Here is a 22,512-nt window from a genome sequence, read left to right on the forward strand (position 1 = left end):
TGGTTGAATGACTTAAATCACAAGTATACTTATTTATGTTATTCAGTTAAATACATAAATAGACGCAGGAGTGTTTGTGTGGTAAATAGCTTGATTACCAAGCTATTTATACTGCGTGACACCTTGGGCAAATATCTTCTACTACAGCCTCGGGCCGACCAAAGTCTTGTGAGAGGATTTGGTGGGCGGGAACTGAAAGAATCTCGTCGTATATATATAAATATATATATATATATATATATATATATATATATATATATATATATATATATACATGTATATGTCTGTGTGTCTGTGTTTATCCTCCCATCATCGCTCTTGACAAGCGATGTCGGTGTGTTTGTGTCCCCATAACATTAGAGGTTCGGCAAAACAGACCGATAAAGGCGTCTTTATGTTTTGAGTTCAAATGCTGTCGAAGTCGACTGCCTTTCATCCTTTCAGGATCGATAAAATATGTACCAGGGATCTTTTCTCTTTGGCTGCCACTTTTCAGTTCCTTCAATTTTTATTTCAATTGATTTCATATTTGGTGAATTCGTGTAGTTTGTAAGCTCTTTATTGACAGGAAATTCATTTTCGCCATAAATCAATAAATAATGGGTTAATAGCTTTTAAAGTTTGCAAAGTTTGAGTACTTTTCGCCAGTTCAAACCCATAGACATATAGGTGCCTGTTTCCATAGTAACAACCTAAGCTGTTACCAAGCTGCTTACCCACGTGGTAATTTTTTGCTTATTAAATGCTTAAAATACATGAGGTATGAGTGGTCATAAAAATAATAGCAAAATAGTTCTTAAATCACGCATCAATTTTTTTTTTGTTTTGTTTTAGCATAATCGTATATATTCTCGCGTGTAGAATACAAATCCGCAACAATTTTCTGAACATTTCCTCAAAATAAAAAAGTTATGAGGGGTTATATGACGTACATGAAGTAGAATTCCGCCAATATTCTATTTGTTTACAGTTGACAACGTGCTATCATGCACAAAATGATGGCTTCCAAATCCTGTTTTCTGACTGGGTAAAAATGACCAAACTTTCAATCTCTGTAACATTTGTGGAAAATTTTCTGGAAAAAAGTGAATTAGCCTATGAGGTTCAGAGGGGAAAATTACATCAATACACCAAATTTTAAAACTTTCACTAAACTCTAAAATTTCCACAGGTGCAGACAAACAAAAAAACTTCCTGTACTAGTTGAAAACTGGTAATTGTAGGCTTGTGCCAAAATTTGAAACTATTCATTTACACACACATACATAATAAACTTTGCATCGAAGTCCGTCACCTCGGCATAAGAGAATTATTACTCTTCCATAAAAATGAAAACTATCCCTTAAAACTTTTACCATTCTGAGCAATCTGGTACAAAACTGGTTACTTTCAAATCTGAGGATGCACCTATTTTGTGGAGGTTTGTAGTCGTAATCGAGAACAGAAAATCAACCAACATCAAGCAAGTGGATTTACTACCTCAAATACCATGGCTGGATAGGGTACAGGATTAAGCTATTGTAGGCCGCGAAACTATAGGGAGAAATACCAGTGGTCCTTCGAGTTGAACCACCACCTCTCTGAACTGTGCAAAAGGCTCGAGGAGATGATTCAGTTGGCTAAGCGAAAAGAATGCGACTACAAGTCAACTCCACCGAGAAAAAAAAATTCCCTTTTCTCCCTACTGAGCATCTGAATGGCACAGTAAAAATATAGCAAGAGCCGGTAAAGAGCCTCCATCTCACCGCTTTATATAAATCCTGCCGATGTCGCTGTTGTTGTGGTAGTTACAAGTTATTAATATTTTTCTAGTTGTGGTGTGAAGGTTGCAGATTTCTTCGAGGTATGGTCTTGTTGGATGCAGATAGCTCTGACTTCCACACTTTTGTCGCTCTAGCTTTGCTTTCATCTCCAATGTATGCGACATTCTCATTAATTCCGAAATATTTGTAACATTCGTCATTGGAGATACGGGAAATAGTCAGGACATTGGTGTTCATATTCTCTGCTAGATCGATAATTTTTCTTTGTTTGATTAACAAATATGAACACTTATCCTGACCGAATTCCGTTCTTATATTTCATAAGACGTTGTGATCAGCTCTGCCTGTCACCTACTTCAGTACAGCCGGACCTCGTCATCTAAAAAAAAAGTGGACAACATTAATTTCTCTGTCCTCTGCAGATCTCACCTAGTAGCCTTTGCATTTCCGTAATAGAACTCACAAAAGGTTCACTTCCAGGATGAAAGGCATTACAGATAAGCTGCAATATTCCAGTTGACATTCTAATTTTATTACTGACTATTGCAACAGCTGTTCTTTTTATCAGCTCTATGGACCATGCTGTTATCAGTCTCATAATGGCATTAACTGTAATGGTTGGGACCTTGGTAAGGCGTAATGACTGGAACGGGGGACAGAAACAAACGCTTTCGTATTATCTTCTTGCAGCTATGCATTCAACAGATTTCGGTTGTGCCGTTTCTTTCCTTGAGGACAGCTTAGTTGATAGGGTCTGTTCGGCACAGTAGCAAACACCTTTCTTTTCCTTCTTCCTATTCAGCAGTGGACTTGGAGGAAAACATTTAAGTAACCTGGGTACAATTTATAGTTGATATTCAGGCATGTAGTCTCTGGCCAAGTGTATTTCCTGGTACATGCAACCATCAGCCAGCTTAGACAACACCTAGAGAACATCAAAGAGAGAAATAAGTAATTCAGGAGTGTAATCGAAAGCAAATGTGCTAACATTTTGAGAGTAGGTGAAAAACTCTGAGTGTAGTTATTCCGTTGTGGATCTAAAGTCGCTGGGTGGACTCACTTAAGCAGAGACTTGGAGGAGAAATACTCATCATGCCAACAAAAAGTGGTGCCTGTTTTCATATCCCGCAAACTATATTAATGCCAACAACATGGACAGGTATAGAAAATTCTCCAGAAGTAAATAAGTATTGGGTTGTCCGGAAAGTTCATGCCAATTTTTAAAGGAAAGAAAAAAGGTTAATAAATACTTGCCATTACATTTTTAATCAACTAAATATGAACCATTTTGTTGCACAATGCGTCTCCATCTTTCCTTTAACTTGAAAATACCCTCTTCCCAGAACTGAGGTGGTTTCATCGCAAAAAATTCATCAAGGTATCTTTTTACGTCATCCAAGTAATTGAAATTTTTACCATTAAGACTATTCTGCAGAGACCTGAATAAGTGGAAATCCGAAGGTGAATATGGATGGTAGAGTAACATATCTCAGCCGAGCTGCAGCAATTTTTGTCTGGTTCCCAAAGAAACGTGCGGTCTTGCTTTATCATGTTGGAAAACAACACCCTTCCTGTTGGCCAATTCTGGACGTTTCTCTTGAATTGCTACTTTTAACTCGTCCAGTTGTGTGCAGTATTTCTCAGAATTAATTGTCTGGTTACTTGGGAGAAGCTCATAGTACAGAATTCCTTTCCAATCCCACCAGACACAAAGCTAGACTTTTTTAGGGTGAAGACCCGCTTTTGGGGTGGCTAAGGGTGGGTCATGTCGCTTACTCCAGGATCGCTTTCTCTGAACATTTCGGTAGATAAACCATTTCTCATCACATGTCAAAATTTGCTTTTAAAAAGGCGCGTTTTCATTCCTTGTATAAAGGGAATCACAGATGGAAATGCGATCTAAAAGGTTCTTCTCACTCAACTCGTGTGGTACCCAAACATCGTAGTGATTAGTGTACCCAAGCTTTACCAGGTGCCCATGAACGACGGATTTTGATAGGTTGGGGCTGTCTGCTAATTCTTGGGTTGTGCAATGTGGGTTATTCTCAATTAATGACTTTATTTGGTCCTCATCTTTAGTGGATGGTCTACCTGATCGCTCTTTATCAATCGGGGTACAATCTCCAGCTCGGAACCTTGCGAACCACTTCCGTACAGTTCTTTCAGATGAAAAAACATCACCGTAAACTGCGCATATTTCTTTGGTTGCTTGTGAGGCATTTTCCCTTTACGGAAAAAGAAAAGCATCAAGTGCTGAAAATGAACTTTCTGATCTTCCATTTTAAAGGGTTACAGAATTAACACAGGTTATAGGAACATAAACCTTTTTCCTCGAAAAGATAGCTTAAATTGTGCTCTAAATGGAGGTGCACGAATTTTCCGGACAACCCAATATATCACATCACACTTAGAAGGCTAACCTTTTATCATCCAGGAACAGAAGATTGCTATTAAATACCTGATGAACAAGAGATAGAAATACCTGTAGACCTCCACACTGCAACAGAAAATGCTATACCAGTGTAGAGGATATTACTCACTTTATCAGCTACTGCCTCAAAATGTCTGCTAGATATTACCTCACCATGAGATATGGTATTGTCACAAAGGCAGTTTACAATGTCATACGAAAGGACAGCCCTAACAGTCATATTTAAGTCACATTAGAACTGGAATGCGCTCACACCTATAAAACAATAAATATTAGTGGATCATCCCGATAAGAACAGCTATTAGTGTAAGCACAACAGGCCAGACATTGTCCTTATGGCAAAAGAGCGCAAACGACATGCACTACAGTAAAGATTGGTTGCCCAACTGATTCGAATGTTGCATCAAAAGCTGTAGAAAAGAGAACATTTAAGGAGAACTAATAAGAAACTCGTAACTCTTATATCCCAATTATAGATTCTAGTACGTACCCATTATCAAAGGTGCGGGCTACATAGCAACGGAGCTATGAAAAAACCTAGAAAAACTAAGATTTTTCATAAAAGAACAAATGAAACTAATCCATGTTCTTCAAGTAGAATCAATTAGTGGTATCGTTAATGGCTATGAAACATTCCAAGGGTTATTCCTGTGAGTTTCCCAATTTGAATAAATGATAAACATGTAAAATGCTTCAAGGACACTCCATGTAAATTCCCTGTGTCAGACATATGCACATATCCACATATGCATGTGGAATGCATAAACAGACAGACATATAAAAGTGAGGCACAAACACTTGTCTACTAAAGGGAAACTCATATCCACCTCACAAAAAACAAGTTATTCATGAGCACAATCATGCATAGATACAAATATCACCCGATTCAGACGACCTCACATACCCAACACCTGACTTAACTGCAACAAAAGAGTCTTGTAACTTATTTAGTTGCTAGCTTGAATTCTCACAATGAAAAAATAATTCCTAAATAAAACGCAATCATCATTTCAAATTCAAAACCTGTGCATCAACGGTCCCCCTATCTTTCCCGTTCCACACAAAAATGTTACAAATACCTAGGCATTGATGAAAACATAACATGCAAAGGCTCTGAATAAATATGAAGTAACCTGAGAATATTACATGAGACTTAGAAAAACATGGCAGTGAGGACTTTCCTCATATAATAAGGCAATATTCCACAGTGCATTTTCAGTAAAACTTCTAACATCATTTGGTATACTTGACTGATCTGTAGAGGAAATCCACCCCATAAACAATAAAACTTGCAAGATCCTGGCATCAACTGGTAATGTCTATCTATCTATCTATCTATCTATCTATCTATCTATCTATCTATCTATCTATCTATCTATCTATCTATCTATCTATCTATCTATCTATCTATCTATCTATCTATCTATGTTGATCAGTAATAATCGAAAGAAGAAGCTTTCATGACAAAGATTCATTATCTTTCTCATTTGATACATTTTCACAGAATCTTTTAAAACGTTCCCTACAAATTATCTCGTTTCTTACCTTCAGTTATGATTCCATTCACATCCAGGATACATTATAGTAGAGTGTTTTAAAGCGGGAAAAGTCTTCCAGAGTGTTATGAGGGTTAAAAAGGGGGAGGCAGGCGAAATCGCGATGTTTAAAAAAAAACAATACTAGCGTTTGAAACAATTAAAATTTACTTGGTCACACCATGGCAATGAGGAGTCTTATGGTGTGCTTAAGACGTTTCTCGTGAATGTGAACATGATCAAGCTCTTTTGCTTGAAATTCCTCCTTACTACATTGCTTTCTGACTGGGGTTTAACACTCTTACTCCATTGGCATTCTTCTCAAGATTCTTCCTTACATTTTTATGTTACATACTTTTTGTCAATATATAAAACTTAACTTTTTACTTAAATTTAAACTTTTTTTAAAAATTCAGTATTATATACTTTTAAGTTTTATCTCAATACCAGTAATTTTCTTGGCTGTAAAAAGCGTCGCCTGTAAAATAAAAGGTAGGCAAGAAGGGAAAATGGCGGCTCGGGAGTGAGACTGTTTTTAATTAACTGAACCTAGGGTAGGAAGTGGAAGCTTTGAAATATTGCAGCTAAAGTGGGAACTGAAAAAAGCAAAACAAAACAAAACAAACGTCACTTTAAGTTTTATTCAAATGTAAAAGTATACTCCCTCTGGATTCTAACTTTCTCAGCAAAGAATATTCTTGGAACTTCCTACATTTACTCCCTGTAATGTAAAGTATGGTGGATGATGAAGCTGGGACTGAAGCACTTGTAGTTTGTGATGTAGTCTGTCTTTCAAAATTTAACAACGCTCAGCTACCTTCCTCTCATGATTTTCCAACTTAGTTGAGCTGATATTTAGGCACACAAAAATATTAGTTCATCCCGTGGGGTGAGTAGAGAGACTAAGGAGAGCTTTAACTTATATAGTAACAGTCAAATAGGTAGTAACATCCTCTCAGCTCACAATTGATGGGAAATAAATAGTATAGAAATTTTAGTGAGATTTAGCTTTCTTAGTTAGAAAATAAAATGGAACTTTATCCTCACTTGGAAACAAAGGATTCGGAATCTTTGACCCTGAAGCTCTAGAAATCCAACACTTGATACTCAGAAAGTCCCACTCCCCAACACTCATACTTACATATTATATAAATGGGAGTGCATATGTATGTGTATGTGTACATGCTTTGTATGTATATATCTATATATCCACATATGGTTTTTCCTTGAGTTTAATTTAAGTTCTTTTTGAGAGAGTTCAAGCTGGTTGCTAACAAAGTGACAAGACTTTTAAGTTCCTAGAGTTTGTAAATGTGTGGTTGAGTTAGTATGTTGGTAGAACTGTCGATGCGTACCCCAAAATTGTAAGCATCTATCCACGTGTATATTTGTATTTATTTATTACACACACACACACACACACACACACACACATACACACACACACACACACACACATTTATATGTAATCTTTTATCCTTTACTTGTTTCAGTCTTTGGATTGCGCCATACTAGGGCTGGGACACGGCCTTAAGGGATTAGTCGAACAAATCGATCTAAGTGCTTATTTTTTAAATCTTGGTACTCTATAAATCCTGGTATTCTATCGGATTCTTTTGTTAAACTCTGAAACAAAGCTAGAAATGATACATAGGGTTAAATTCCGTAATATAGAACTATATTTCAATTTTAAAAAGATCAAAACACAAGAGTTGATTATCTAAAGGAATCATCCACATGAAAATGAATAATGAATCATGTAGAGGTAGCCAAATTTAATTTGAAGCATACAAAATCTCATTAGAACTATCAACATGGGGAAGAGAGTACAAAAATAGCTCAATGTTTTTATTATTTCAAGAAAGTGAAACAAAACTGAACTTGTTTCAGTCATATTAGACCTTTATAATAAGGCATTGACTTCCACTATTTACTAATTTGGACCTTTTCACTCGAAGCAAATAAAAATGCTCTTGGAACAAATTAAAATACTCTCGAAGCAAACTACAATAGTTTCGAAGTAGAGTAAAATTATATCAAAATAAATTAAAATATAGCAAATCCAATATTTTTCCTAATTAAATCATATCATCAAAAATATTCCTTATACTTTTATCTAAAAAGTCATGATTTACAGTTCAATGTTGACTAGCAGCATATCTTGAACAAGTATCAAAATAACCTTCATAACTTTATGGGAATCATCTGATTGGAAATACAAAACTGTTATTCTGACTTGCTTCAATGAAATCATTTTTTCATCAAAATGACTTGCTTGCAGTTTGTTGGAACAAGATTAATTCAAACATTCAATGCAAATGTTTGCAAAGATTTTCCAAAGCGTGAGCATTCGTTTAGCGTCTCAACATTTGACTCAATATGTCCATATTCTTTCTATCTTTTTGCTTTGTCGTGGACACCTCCCGATACACATGTGAAGCGCGATCTTTGCATACTTAATGATATAATTACTTCTTAGTATCATATATTGCGGCAATTGTTCCAAATGCTCGCTTGCGGCAGAGAGTATACCCATACGCATTTCAAGAAAAGAATTCTTGCGTAATCCCCACTTGTTTCTCAGTTTGACAAATCTTTAAACGCCAACACTTATAGCTAAAAGTCCATATCATACTGAGTGTCATCATCCGTAAGAAAATCCACAATTATAAGCCTAAAATCAGACTAAATAAATTCACATTTAAAGCAGAGCAGCGTAAGTTCAAGCACTTCAAAATATACATAGATACCATGTTTTTTCTGTATTTGCTTCAACGTTTATTTTAACGTTTCAATGTTATTTTATGTGGGAGTCAGCTTAAATTTTAAAAAATTCTAATTAGAATTAGTAGTGACGAAAAACACTTGCCCAATGACTAATATTATTTTTAATTATTTGATCAAGCATTGGAGATAGCTCAATACATTTCTGTACTACTAAACATCCTTAGGGAATCATTGACATCACCGAGCAAAGTTGTCTCCTGTACATGCCAAAATGATTAAAATAATATTAATAATCGAGAATATTATTTTTTTTCTACCCGTATTCGTGTTTCTAATTCAAGTTTTGATTGAATATATTTTGCTTTAAATTTATTCGTCCTTACTTAACCCCTTTATTTTAGAGGTTACCTCTTATCCCACCTTTTACTTGTGTGTTGTCAATAAATTATATACGTATGTGTGTATGCGTGTGCGGTGCAAGTTGCAAATATGTATCTAGTTTCTTCACAAAATGAGTGCATTGTAAGTATTCTTCTCTTTTATTGTAATCTAATCTTATGTATTTACTGCTTAAAATTTGAAATAAAACACTGTATACTATTATGGGTGACACATATATAAGAAATGAATCACTTTGAAAGAATTGTCAAGGGAGGAAGAGAGGGGGGAAAGGGAGAGAAAATGAGAAAGGTGGGGAATAAAAAAAATTTTATTATTTTTCTTTCAACTAATGCTGCCCAACTTGCATCGAAGGTTTGACTATCCCATTCTTTATTCACATAATATACTCAAGGCTACATTAGCTAATATCTATTTTTAAAAATATTTTGCCTGACTCGGGGAATGTTAGTTTGCTGATTCTAACGCGTTCAGTGGATCTTACAATCTTTGTTTAACTATATCAGCTAGCAACACATTTTTATATGATTCTATCAGCTAAGTTTCACCCGGTCGGTATGGATGATGTGGCCGTAAAACCTGCTCTGTGTAAGCATTTGATTTGTTTGGGCACGCTTACGTTAAATTTTAGAATTACTTTTTTCTGTCAAAACGCTAAAAATAACTGACCAAGAAAAAAAACAACCAAGATTCAACCAAATCAAAAAATAAACACAAATACTAAGATGAACCATCACACTTCCATTGTGTGTGCACACATACACATAAACCCTCACACACACATTCTCATGTCTTTTACATACACAGACATATTCACACAGAGTCGAAACTGCTTGGTTTAATTTTTTCAGCGTACAATTTTCATCATCCCACTACCAAGTATGACATCACCCCTTCCTTCTTTATTCATCTATCATCGCTTCTTTTCTCATGCATACACACAAGAGTATTATTATAGTAGATTATCTCGGTAACCATGAGAGCTATAAAAAAATACAAAACCCAGTGACACCACCGGATCATTCTACACATCTGTGTAATTTTTCGCGCAATTCCACCCAACTGTTTGATCGTGAATCTCAAGACAATAAAGAATCGCCCATGTCAAATTTATATATACAGATAAGGTGACTGTTACTAAAGTGAACATGCAGAAATTCAAGACTAGCAATTTCACCACCAAAGCTGGGTGATCTTTGCTGCTGATATTTTTGTGTGTTTTTACATCATTATCATCATCATCATCATCATCATTATTATTATTATTATTATTATTATTATTATTATTATTATTATTATTATTATTATTATTATTTATGGTTTCCTTTCTTTATAACTTTATTTCAGCTGCCTTAGTACCGGGCATCCTCCGGAAGCCAAGGGCACTTTGTTTTGGTATGCATGCTAAAATTATCACCACATTTATTCCATTTTAGATGGAGAGTGCCTTCCGTAGTATATGGGCTGTACCAACCAAGGTTATCTTGTGTAGTCCACGGAGATTGGAATCACCAGGGAATTGCTTAATATACTTCTCAGCTCTCTTCTTTATCATTCCCAGTGTACCAATGACTGTATTATCGTAGTACTAAGCTTCCACATTTTTGTGATTTCAATTTGCAGATCTTTATAATGAGAAAGATTTTGTTTTTCTTTCTTGAGACATTTTGATCTTGTGGGACATGCACATCTATTAACAGATAAGTTCCTCTGTTGTAGTCCTTGATTGCAATCTCTAGCCGATTGGAATTAGCGCATACCATCAAAGTGACACGGGTAAAATATACGAAACCCAGTATATGACTACCCGTCTGATAAGGCTACACCAGGCGCATGCTTCACAACCATATGAGCGTGACAAGGTGATTTCATATCAAGATAAACAGCACACGACCTTGTAGATGAGGCCCAGTTAGAATTTTCTTTAGATTGAGTAGCCCGTTCCACTTAAAAGGTCCTTGAATAAGGGTTGTTTAAGGATGTTGAACAAAATACCCATGTTTCCAAACGTGAATTATCTAAACTCCGCAGAATTCCTTTCAACACAGGGCTATGATGCTCCCCCACTACTTGTGCACGTAATCAGAGATGCACATATCGTCAGCCATTAAGGGATGGGCTCAACTGATTAAGGTCAAGCAACTGACAAGTAAATCTGTGGTATTAAGCAGAATATTTGCTGTAGCCCATCTTTTATATCAAGACAAAACAATATACATGATAACACTTCCAATCAGTCAAGACCAGAAGCCATGAAGGCCACTGCCTGGCACTGCATCAGGACATTTGTTGTTGTTGTTGTCTTCATACACAACAAATTTGACTGTTGAAAAAGAAAAAAACCCTAACATCAAGTACAGCAAGTAACCTTAGACGCCAAGAACCTCCTTAAGTATTCTAGCTGTTCATTTTTTCATCATTTGGGAATGTAAAGTCAATTATTTGGCACTTTCTATTCTCTTTATCTACAACTACTAAATCAGGCCTTCTAGCTTCTATTACTCTGTCAGTCTGAATGTTTAAGTCCCACATCATCTTGCATTTTTTACTTTCTCGTACTCTACTAGGTTCATGTTCATAACATGTTCAAATCCTAGCTTTCTACATGGCTCCCAGCAGATTGCTCTCCCTTGATTGTCATGTCTTTTCTTGTATTCTTTCTATGCCAGCATGCTACATTCACTTACTCTACATTGAGAATCTACTTGGATTTTGGATATCTTGGCTTTTATCCAGTGTGTTTCATCCACTGCGTTTCATCTTTTCGGGGTCGATAGATTGAGTACCAGTCAAGTACTGAAGTCGATGTGATCGACTATTCCCCTCCTCATAATTTCCAGGCCTTGTGCTTGTAGTAGAAAGGATTATTATTATTATTATTATTATTATTATGTTTTTTTTTTCTTTCTTAAATTTTTCTTCCATTTCTCGCCGGGTGTTTTCCATACACCTAGGGCAGAGAAGCTCATTGTATGCATTCCCAGATTACACACGCAAATTCACAGATAAAATATATATTTAAAAATTAATGAATAAATAAATTCATGGATGAATATTGTTTTCTCAGCGATAATGCTCTTCTCAGTACATGAGCCGTTCCAGTTAAGCCTGGAATCATTTTCAAATAGGTTTCAGTACCTTTTTTTATCATTCCTAGAGATCCTACAATCACTGGTACTGTAGTCCCCTTGAGATGCCACATTTTTTCAATTTCTGTTAGCAGGTCTTTATATTTACTAATCTTGTCAAATTCTTTCGCCGCTATATTGTGATCGCAAGGGATACTCATGTCAATTAATAAACACATCTTTTATGTCTGATCTTTTATAATAATATCCGGTTTATTAGCTTTTATAGTCTTGTCGGTCTGTACGGGGAAGTCCCATAGAATCGACATTTTCTCCCTCAGTCACAGCTTCAGGATGGTGTTTATACCATTTGTCAACGGTTTTGATTTTATAATACCAACATATTGTCCAATGTAAATACTGGCTGACTCTGTCATGTCTTGCTTTATATTCTGCAGGTGCTAAGACTCTACACCCTGAGATTAGGTGGTCTATTGTTTCAATCTCATCGTTACAGAATCGGCATTTTGGGTCAGCTTCGTTTTTTATCACATTGGCTTGGTAGTTCCGGGTTAATAAGCTTTGGTCTTGAGCAGCTAATATGAAACCTTCACTCTCTGCTTTTAGCCCTGAGCTTCGTAACCATTGGTGCGTGTGTTTCTGGTCGACATCAGCTTGTTTGCTACGGGCCACATACTTGCCATGGAGAGGTTTCTGTTCCCATCTGCTTATTATTATTATTATTATTATTATTATTATTATTATTATTATTATTATTTTTTAAACAAATTCTGCCGATGTCGACTTTGTTTTTCATCATTTCGGGATCGATAAATTAAGTACCAGTGAAACACTGTGGTCGATACAATCGACTCTCCCCTCCCACCCAATTTCAGACCTTGTGCCTTTAGTGTACAAGATTATCGTGATTATCAAGGCGGCCAGCTGTCGGAATCGTTTGCACGCCGCGCCATATGCTCAACAGCATTTCGTCCGTCTTCACGTTCTTAGTTCAAATTCCACTGAGGCCTTGAGCCTATAGTAGAAAGTTTCACCCCGTTTCAGTTCCTGAATTAGCAGAAGCTCATTCCAAAAACTTTTTCGGCTATATAATTTCAATGACTCTTTTTTCACAAGATTGCCAGCACAAGTTTTAATAGAGGAGTGGTTGTAGGAGAAAATGCATTAGTTTTCTCGTGCTCAAACTACTCTAGTCATAGAAGTCAACCATGCGTGGCAGTCCCCACTTCCATTGACTTTAGCAAAATAACTTATCAACAACACTACTAACACCAACATCGCCAACACCACCAGCACCACCTACAATTACAACAACGTCAACAGCAAAACATGACAGCTAACACCAGCATGATCCGTGAGAACTCTAACAGCAACAATCATAGGAAAACCATCAGCAGCAGTAACATAAAAAATAATAATAATGAAATTATTGTATACAGTGCTCAGGTGCACCACAACTTGTCAGACAGTGCATATAAAGTATATGCAGGAGTGTACAAATGTCTGGAAAGCGAATAATGTATGAGTCAGATACATGCTTGTGTGTGTATGGAGGGGAGAAAATCAGGTGTAGTGTTGGCGAATCTCAGAAAGCATGGAAGTTTTGAAGGATGCAGTGCTCCGACAACTAACAACTGATGCCGGCAGTTTGTTCCATGCTTCAGCAACTCTCAGCGTGAAAAAATGTTTCCTAAAGTCATGGGAGCTGTGCTGTTTTCTGATTTTGTAAATATGTCCATGGGTGTTAGACGGGTGGAGTTTGAAAAGGTGCTCAGAGTTATTGTTTGTAAGATGGTTAATAATTTTATGGGTGTCTGCCAAGTCAGCTGCCAGACGTCAGAGTTTCAATGTGTCCATGCCCAAGGAAGTAAGGCGTTCAGAATATGGCAAATGCCTGATGGAGAGTATTCTTTTGGTTGCACGTCGCTGAACGGCTTCCAGACGATTAATATCCTGGGCAAGATAGGGGTTCCAGACCGGTGATGCAAATTCCAGGTGAGGTCTTACCATAGCTATATAAAGCCGCAGATAGATAGCCGGAGAGCGGTTCACAAAGGACTTGGTGAGTGATGCCAAGATACCCTCAGCCTTCTTGGAAATTTTAGCGATGTGTTTTGTCCAACGCAAATCGTTGTCGACGATAACACCCAGGTCACGTTCATACGAAGACTTTTTGGGATTAGTGTTGTGGAGGGAGTAAGTGGACGCTGGGTTTCTCCTCCCAAAATGCATGGTGGTACATTTGTCCACAGCCAGCTTGAGTTGCAAGTCCATGACCCACTGCTGCATTGTGTCCAGGTCTGCTTGCAATAGAGATCTATAGTGTACAGGATCTGATCTCTTTATTTCGAAGTACAGCTTGATGTCATCTGCATATTTCAGCACTGTGGCATTCTTTAAGTTGGCATCTATGTCATTAACATATGCAACAAATAAAAGGGGGCCAAGAACAGATCCCTGTGGTACACCAGATGTCATCTCATAGGGTGAAGAGTGCTGTCCTAGAACTGTGACAACCTCTTTTCGGCCGAAAATAAAGGACTTCAACCAGTTATCGAGTTCGTCACTTACGCCCAACGCAGAGAGTTTCACCATAAGTCTTTTGTGTGGCACAGAATTAAAAGCCTTAGCAAAGTCCAAGTAAACAACATCCACCCACGATCCGCGATCAGTGATTCGGGTAATGTCTTCAAGAAACTCGATGAGTTGATTACAGCAGCTGGAGTTAGGAATAAATCCAAATTGTGACGGCTGGATGAGGCTGTGAGACTTCCAGAAGTTCCAGAGGGTTTCCCTGACACAGGATTCCATTGAACAGAGGGATAACACTGGCAGTTTTCCACTGCTCTGGAGTAACACCATTGTCAAGACAGAATTGGAAGAATAGAGAAAGTTGGCTTAGAAGAAAGTACCCAACGCGTTTGAGAAGTAGGTATGTAACACCATCGAGGCATAGTTGCGTTTATCAAGTGTGAACAGTTTATTGATGGACATCGTCTTGTAGAAATAGCTGCAAATAATCCCAAACTAAAAGATTAGGCAGTTGAGCTAGCCATGGCACCTCATTGCACTGACAACATTCCTGTAATATTGTACATGGAAGCTCTGTGTGGGTGGTCATTGACTCACCCGCCCACCCCTCTCTCAGTATGTTGTGTATTAATGCCAAGTCTGTTCAGTTCTAGAAGGAAGACACCTAACATGGAATTACCACATGGAAGTTTATTATGCAACACCACACACTTAATATTAACAATTAAGGAATTCTCACAAAATTGTGGATTGTTGTCTGACTCGGCATTGTAGCGTTGGCGTTGTAGCATTGCTGGTGTAAATTGCATAGTAGATATAGAGTCCGGTGTCAGTGGTGATGAAGATGGAACATTTTGGTCTTCGACAGTAAAGATGCCGGCATAGCATCCAGCAATGATTTCTGCACATTCTTTGGGATTGCCAGTAATCTGTCCTGTGTGGGAATTGCGAAGGGAACCAACTGGAGAGTGAGGTCTCTGCTTTGAGTGCACATACTTCCAGAACACTTTGCTGTCAGGGTTGGTTGCAATGCGTTGTTCAAATTCAAGCACTGCCTTTTTTGTCACCTGCTTGAGGTGGTTGGCTGACCTATTGCGCTTTTTCCTGTTGATCTCTGATTTGTGCAATTTGTAATCCTGTTCAGCATTACGGCGTCCTTTCCTGGCAAGTCGGACTGCTGCAGTCTCTCAAATTGCACTATTGGGTGGTTTTTGTGCTTGCGTGGTACTGATGTTGCACATGCCGCCCATATTGAATTCAGAATGTTCTGGAGTATAGTGTCCACATCTCCAGAGGCATGAAATTCGAGCCAGTTTGGTCGTTGCAGCTCAGTACAATAAGAGCTCCAGTCTACTTTATTCCAGTCAAAGCGGGCAGTTTGAAGATGGTTGTGGTTTTTGTTACAACCAATCAGAGACAAGTCGGTCATGAGCATGGAATGATCAGAGTCACCTGAAGATTGTTTCAGGAGAACCGGTAAGTAGCAGATCCAAAGTATTGTTACCCCTTGCGGGGGAGGTAACGACTTGGGACCAATTTGAATTCAGCACCAGTTCAAGGAAATCGTCTGCACTTTGCGGCCAACGGAAGGCCTCCCAGTCAATCTCAGGGAAATTGAAGTCGCCCGCAATATAAACATACGTGGCTGTTTTCATGACAGCAGTTCTGACGATAATTTGGGGGGCGGTAAACAACTCCAAGCAGAAGAGTTGACCTGGTCATGTGTATATTGCAGAAAAATACTTCCTGCTGAGATTGGTTCAAATCATCACAAGGGATTGCCGATAGATTTGATCGAACATAAACCATCACACCCCCTCCACGGCGATTAATGCGGTCTTTGCAGAACAGGTTGTAGCCGGTTATGCTGAAAACTCCATCACAGAGTGCAGAATGTGCCCATGTTTCCGTGACTGTGATGAAATCTGGGTTGATACTTTTGACGTAAGAATCAAAAAGATGTACCAATAACGCTGACTGCAACAACAGCATCAACAAGAAAGAAAACAGTAATGCCTTTTATGAAGACAGTAACTAGGAAACACTCTAAAAAGAAAAGAAAAATCGGATCTAGTTGGTTTGACTGGCAGCATTTCAAAAATTAAAAGTTTATCGAAAATTTTAAAATCTGGCACAATAATATACTTTTCCAAACTAAGTTGCTGGAGTTATTTCACTTTTTCCAGAAAAATGTTTTTAAAAGGTTATAGTGGGGATCTTTTCGGTTTGAACGGCAGTTTTTAAAAATAATTTCTATGTAACTAAAGAATTTTAAACTTCGTATACTGGTAGAATGTGTTTATAAAACATTTTTTTCTCTTGGCTTTCTTGAGAAAATTCTATAGTTTGTAAGATATTTAGTCTTTAATTTCTTGCATTTCGGCAATTTCAACCAATCAATGACGTCTATTGAGGTGAAAACGATTTCTGCCGTAACATTTTATGGCGGCATCATATAAAAATGTCCCTGTTTTTTATGAGAAAAAAGATACCCTGTGGCCATAAACTGAGGGGTCACTCGTAAACAGACCTGGATAACATAACCGTTTCCTCTTTAGTGTCCACCCATAATTATGACTCTAGTATCGATCTATTGCATTTCAATCTGTTTTAGGGTTAGGGTTAGAGTTAGGGTTAGGGGTTGGGTTAGGGTTAGGGTTTGGGTTAAGGTTAGGGTTAGGGTTTAGGTTAGAATTAGGGGTGGGGGGAAGGGTATCTTTTTTTTCTTCAGAAACGTAAATAAACCCAACCTGTTTCTTAAACGAGGGACATTTTCATATTTCACCGCCAGAAAATTTTACGGCAGATAATGTTTTCACCTCAATAGACGTCATTGATTGGTTGAAATTACCAAAATTGAAGAAAATATCTTACAAATATCTTACAAACTACAGAATCTTCTCAAGAAAGCCAATAGAAAAAGATGTTTTTGTGGGATGACGTCAGCAGCTGGGCGAGCTGACCGGAAGGGGGCAGCCGGCGATGCGCGCGCAGCGAGCGGGGTTTTCGGCCTTTTTCGAACCAGGGTCGTCGGGGTGTTAAGACGGGTGAAGACGTTGCTAAGGTTGGGTGAAGCAGCTGCTATCTCTAGCGTTCGAGTTGGGCTGTGTCGAAGGATCCGCTACCACTGAAGGGTCTCCATCAGAGAGAAGAGAAGGTAGGTGCCTTTATATTCGAATATCTCGCACACACCACAGTTTTATAAACACATTCTACCAGTATACAAAGTTTAAAAGTGTTTAGTTACATAGAAATTATTTTTTAAAACTGCCGTTCAAACCGAAGAGATCCTATAGTGGTTTAAATCTGATCATTTTCACCCAGTCAGGAAGCAGGATTTGGAAGCTGTCATTTCGTGCGTGACTGCACATTTTGTTGTCAGCATCCTCAAAATGGCATGTGTTGTCAATATTTGTAAACAGCACGTGTTTTGTAGTTTGACGCATTCAATATACATTTAATGCGATAGCGCGAACTTAAAAGATTTATCCCCAAAACGTTATTTAGCTGTTATTTTTAGCACATCTCACATCTACCTCAATGACAAAAAGAAACGAATAAACAAGTAGTTTTAAGCATTTAATACGAATTTAATGCAAATGCAATGAACAACACGTTACATGCGATAAAAACATTGCAATTTTTCCCACAAATGGTTTCAATACTGTTTTAACAAAGATTTGGAAGAATTAGATGAAAGTCCTCCAGTAATTTTCTTTCATGTAAATAAATGTTTATGCTAATTTAAACGATATATCCAAAATACGTTATTTAGCTGATATTTTTAGGACACCTCACAACCACCTCAATGACAAAAAGAAACAAAAAAACGAATAAACAAGTAGTTTTAAGCATTCAATATGCATTTAATGCAAATGCGATGAACAACACGTTACAAATTAAATATTTAAAAAAAACCATTTTGTTGGCCAATTTATATTCACATGCTTGATTGTCAACAGACAGGTAAAACAAGTGGTTGCAATATATTAGTCAACATGTGCTTTCTGGCAGACAAAAGAGTTCCTGTGCTCCGCTTGTTACTATGGAAACAGGCATGAACGTGTGTGTGGCTTACGATTGGCTAAAATGACCAAAAATTTCAAACTTTACTTGCTAATAATTCTTTATTTATTTATTTGTAGCAAAAATGAATTTCATGCCATTCATTAGCCAATAAAAGTGTATCATCACATTGAATACGGAATCAATTTGAACAGAATTGATGCTGGCAGCCAAACCGACTAGATCCAAAAATTCCTTCGCAAATATTACAAATAAGTGAATCAGCCATTCCTTATCAAGAGAAAGCGGAGGCCATCAAAAAATATCCGGAATATATCATTCGACCTGGCGTCATGGCACTCCCAGAAAAAGAAAGGATTTGAATAAAAAAAAAGAAAAGATCAATAATATGTAAGTACATTAATCTTAGAGAAAGAAGCCTACAATGCCCTTCACCAGCCAAAATAGAAAAATGCCAGGAAGAAGTGTCGCCTTACGTAATTTATATCTACTGAAGGAGGCAATATGGGTGGTAGCTATCCGCAGTAACGAAGAGGAAGTGCTCAAGATGGCTACAATGACCTGCTCCTGCGACCAGTTCGTGATGATCCCTTTATACATGGGACGTCTTGTGACCAAGGTCAAGGTTTCAAACATGTCTCCTCACTGGAGTAATGGCCATACTAAAGGAACACGGAGAGATAAGTATGAAAGCAAGCCCCTAACAAAACAGGAGTTGGTTGCTCCGGAAGAGGTCCATGTTATCCCAGATTTTTTCTTGTTTCCGAGAGTGCGAACAGATGCGGGTGATCGTGGAAGTTAAGAAACCTGAATGTTATATTTGTAGAAATACCGATCACCTAAAAGCATTCTGCCCCACTGTGGAGAAGTCGAGAGAAGTGCCTCACGTTGCGCCACTATTCTCAACGCCAAATCCGTTGCAATCCCAAAGTGGAAAGCAGTGGCAACTACAACGTCAAGCACAGAAGCAGATAGGAAAAAAGGCTAACGGAAATCCTACTGACCCTTAGACAGCATTTCCTTTGTATGGTGGAAGAGGTTGTGTGGTGAACCAGGTTGAGCACGAAGGATAAACGACGAACCAAATCAAATGCTATGGTACTTGAAAGGAAACCCAACTTTCATTCAAATAGTGAAGAATATATGAATATTCAGATCACAGCCAGGTTCCAAATGATTCTGCTGAAAGACTTGTAGGAAGACTATACAGACGATTTGTGGAGTAAAGAGAATCAGGAATGGAAGGGGACCAGGGTGCTGATAAAGTTCTGATCAAATCTGCATCGTCATTTCTCAGTGTCGTGGTGATAGGTTGCTCTTGGTCTTGTATTTATTCATTCGTTGATACTTTTTCATTCCCTTTCTTTTCGTTCCATGCTGTACAGTGAATCGATCTGTCCTTGAATGGTTTAAGCAGCATTTGAGAGAAGAGATCGTTAGTTATCCACTGAGCCCTTTTCTGGAAATAGAAATGCTCTGAATAGTCTCCATAATTTTCTCATAATGCAAAGTAGCCGATCACTGGGAAAGAAGGAAATAGAAATGAAGTGAATGTGAGAAAAGAATTTGGTTAAAGTATTTGACTGGTACTTTCTTTGTTTCTTGCAACGCTTTATTTTTTTATAATATCTAATACCCTGACTCAAGATTCTCTTAAAAACAGTACACAAGAATTATTCAATAAAGAGATAAGACAAAATTATCTTCATTAACAATTTCTGATTAATTATACAAAAAAGAAACGAATGAATTGCAATTAATCTTACGTTAATATATTTAGTACAGCAAGAACTGTAAGTTTGTTAAGGAAAAACATGTTATCAAAATCATCTGAGAAGAGAATGAAAAAGCAAGCTGAGGAGAAAGGTGAGTAAATGCAGTACCTTTAACAATAATTTCCTATTATGTTTGTCAAAGTCTGAAGTCTCAAATGATATTCTAACGAATCATTGCCTAAAATTGATAAAAGTTACCAAAATCATCGAAGAAGGTAAAGACAAAGCAAGCTGAAAAGAAAGAAGAATAAAAGATCGTTTGATAAAAAGTTCCCTTAATATTTGGTAAGATCTGAAATCTTTCCAGTTTCATATCTCTACGCACTCCGGTAAGAAAAAGAATGTTCATCGACATAACTTTTGTACATTGTGTGATCTTAACTTATTTTGGGGGTTTTCGACTGTAAGTCGGCAGTTCTAAGTATCAGGTAGCCGGTTTGATAATTTGTGCAATGTGATCATCTAAATGCTTGCTGTATTTGACAATACGGGTCTTATTAATCCATCTGTGTGTGAACATTGTATATGTGTATGTTTATGAACGAGAATTATGCGATTGTGTTTCTGTTAAGCAGACGTTATCTATCTCTCTATCTCTATCTATTTATCTATCTATCCATCCATCTATCCGTCTGTCTGTCTGTTTATATAGCTGTCAATCTATAGATATAATAAATTCAATTAAATGACCAGTTGTTAAAACTCATTATACATACGCTTTAGAGTAAAGACTCAAGTGAATACAGCGCATATAAATAAAATGAATTTTTCTTCCTTTCCGCAATAAACATGTACTTCATTTCATTGGCTTAGAGGAAGATATAAGCTATTTATAAGCGCACTTAACTCTGAGTGCATAACTTCTTGTAGAAGAGACAACTGTTACCTAATGGAAGTCCTCCTGTAACTCCTGTTGTTGTGATTCATTCATACATATGTATATGTACACACATACACACACACACACACACACATATGTATATATGTTGAAGGTAAAAAGTAACACACGAGTTGTTATGTATAAGGAAAATAAGACAAGGTTGAAAATGCTAAAATAATTTTATTGTGAAGTACATTTTAGCAGCGGTTTCTGCTTTTTAGACTTTTTCAACTAAGAGTAAAATAAGAAAAACAATTAAATTGGTGAAAAAAATTAAGTGAAATGTTTTGTAGATATTTCGATAGTCTTTAAATAGGTGAATATTTCCATCATCTTCAGATAGTCTGTCTGTCTCTGTCTGTCTCTCTCCCTCTCTCTCTCTCTCTCTCTCTCTCTCTCTCTCTCTCTCTATATATATATATATATATATATATATATATATATATATATATACAAAATAAGAAAATGGAGAAATACATCGAATTCAAATATCAATTAGCAGATAATACTCAATCACATACTTTATTAAACCACCACATAAGAAACTATAAGGTTAAACATAATAATGTAGGGCAAAACAGTGTACATGAAGGAGTGTACATAAAATAGTAATGTTATACAATAAGTAGAATATGTATAATAGAAAATAAATATAAGTACACATAAATATAAATATAGACTATATCTTACAGCTGCTTCGGTCATGTAGATAATCATGTCTCATTTAACTTATATTAGCCATTTATGGTAGGTCAATATGTAGTTATAAATGAGACATTTACAAAAACATCCTAAGGCCTCTTCGGAGATTACAAATTAGATTACATACATACTTATATGGAGTGGGTACATACCCATAATAAAACATATACATATACATATGAGTGCATATACTCATACTCCTATACATATAAATATACATATACATAATGATATAAATAATATAAATTAATAAACATACATATCCTCCACATTCAATGTTACAGTTTTTCAACTTAATGTTGTGATAATTACAATGTAGAAAAACATACACATATTAATACCTAAATGCAGATATAGAGAGCCAAGATTACATTCTATTAGTTCTTATTAATTTCCAAAATGTCATTAAAGCTAGCATCATTATCATTGTCGTTACCACTAATGCTACCAATATCATCATTCATATTATTATTAATAACGCTAATACTAGAGAAACAATACATAAATTCCATTATTAGCAATATAGTCACAATAGTATTGCAATACCATGCAAAGTGTTAGATATCCGCATATACATACGAAATATGAAGTACTAAAGTCATCTATTAACTCTAATTCATGACCTAATACCATTAAATGTATTTTTACAAATA

The 22,512-nt window shown here is 36.8% G+C and overlaps 1 long non-coding RNA gene across 1 annotated transcript; it reads left to right on the forward strand.

Annotated features, from left to right (window-relative positions):
• The first annotated feature begins 10,203 nt into the window (after positions 1–10,203).
• On the forward strand, positions 10,204–22,286 carry LOC118762751. The gene is made up of 3 exons (XR_004998502.1): positions 10,204–10,341; positions 21,867–21,874; positions 22,275–22,286. It is a non-coding gene; the product is annotated as an uncharacterized LOC118762751 (long non-coding RNA).
• Positions 22,287–22,512: the final 226 nt, after the last annotated feature.

The sequence above is a fragment of the Octopus sinensis genome, linkage group LG3, assembly GCF_006345805.1.
Source record: "Octopus sinensis linkage group LG3, ASM634580v1, whole genome shotgun sequence".
Lineage (NCBI taxonomy): Eukaryota > Metazoa > Mollusca > Cephalopoda > Octopoda > Octopodidae > Octopus > Octopus sinensis.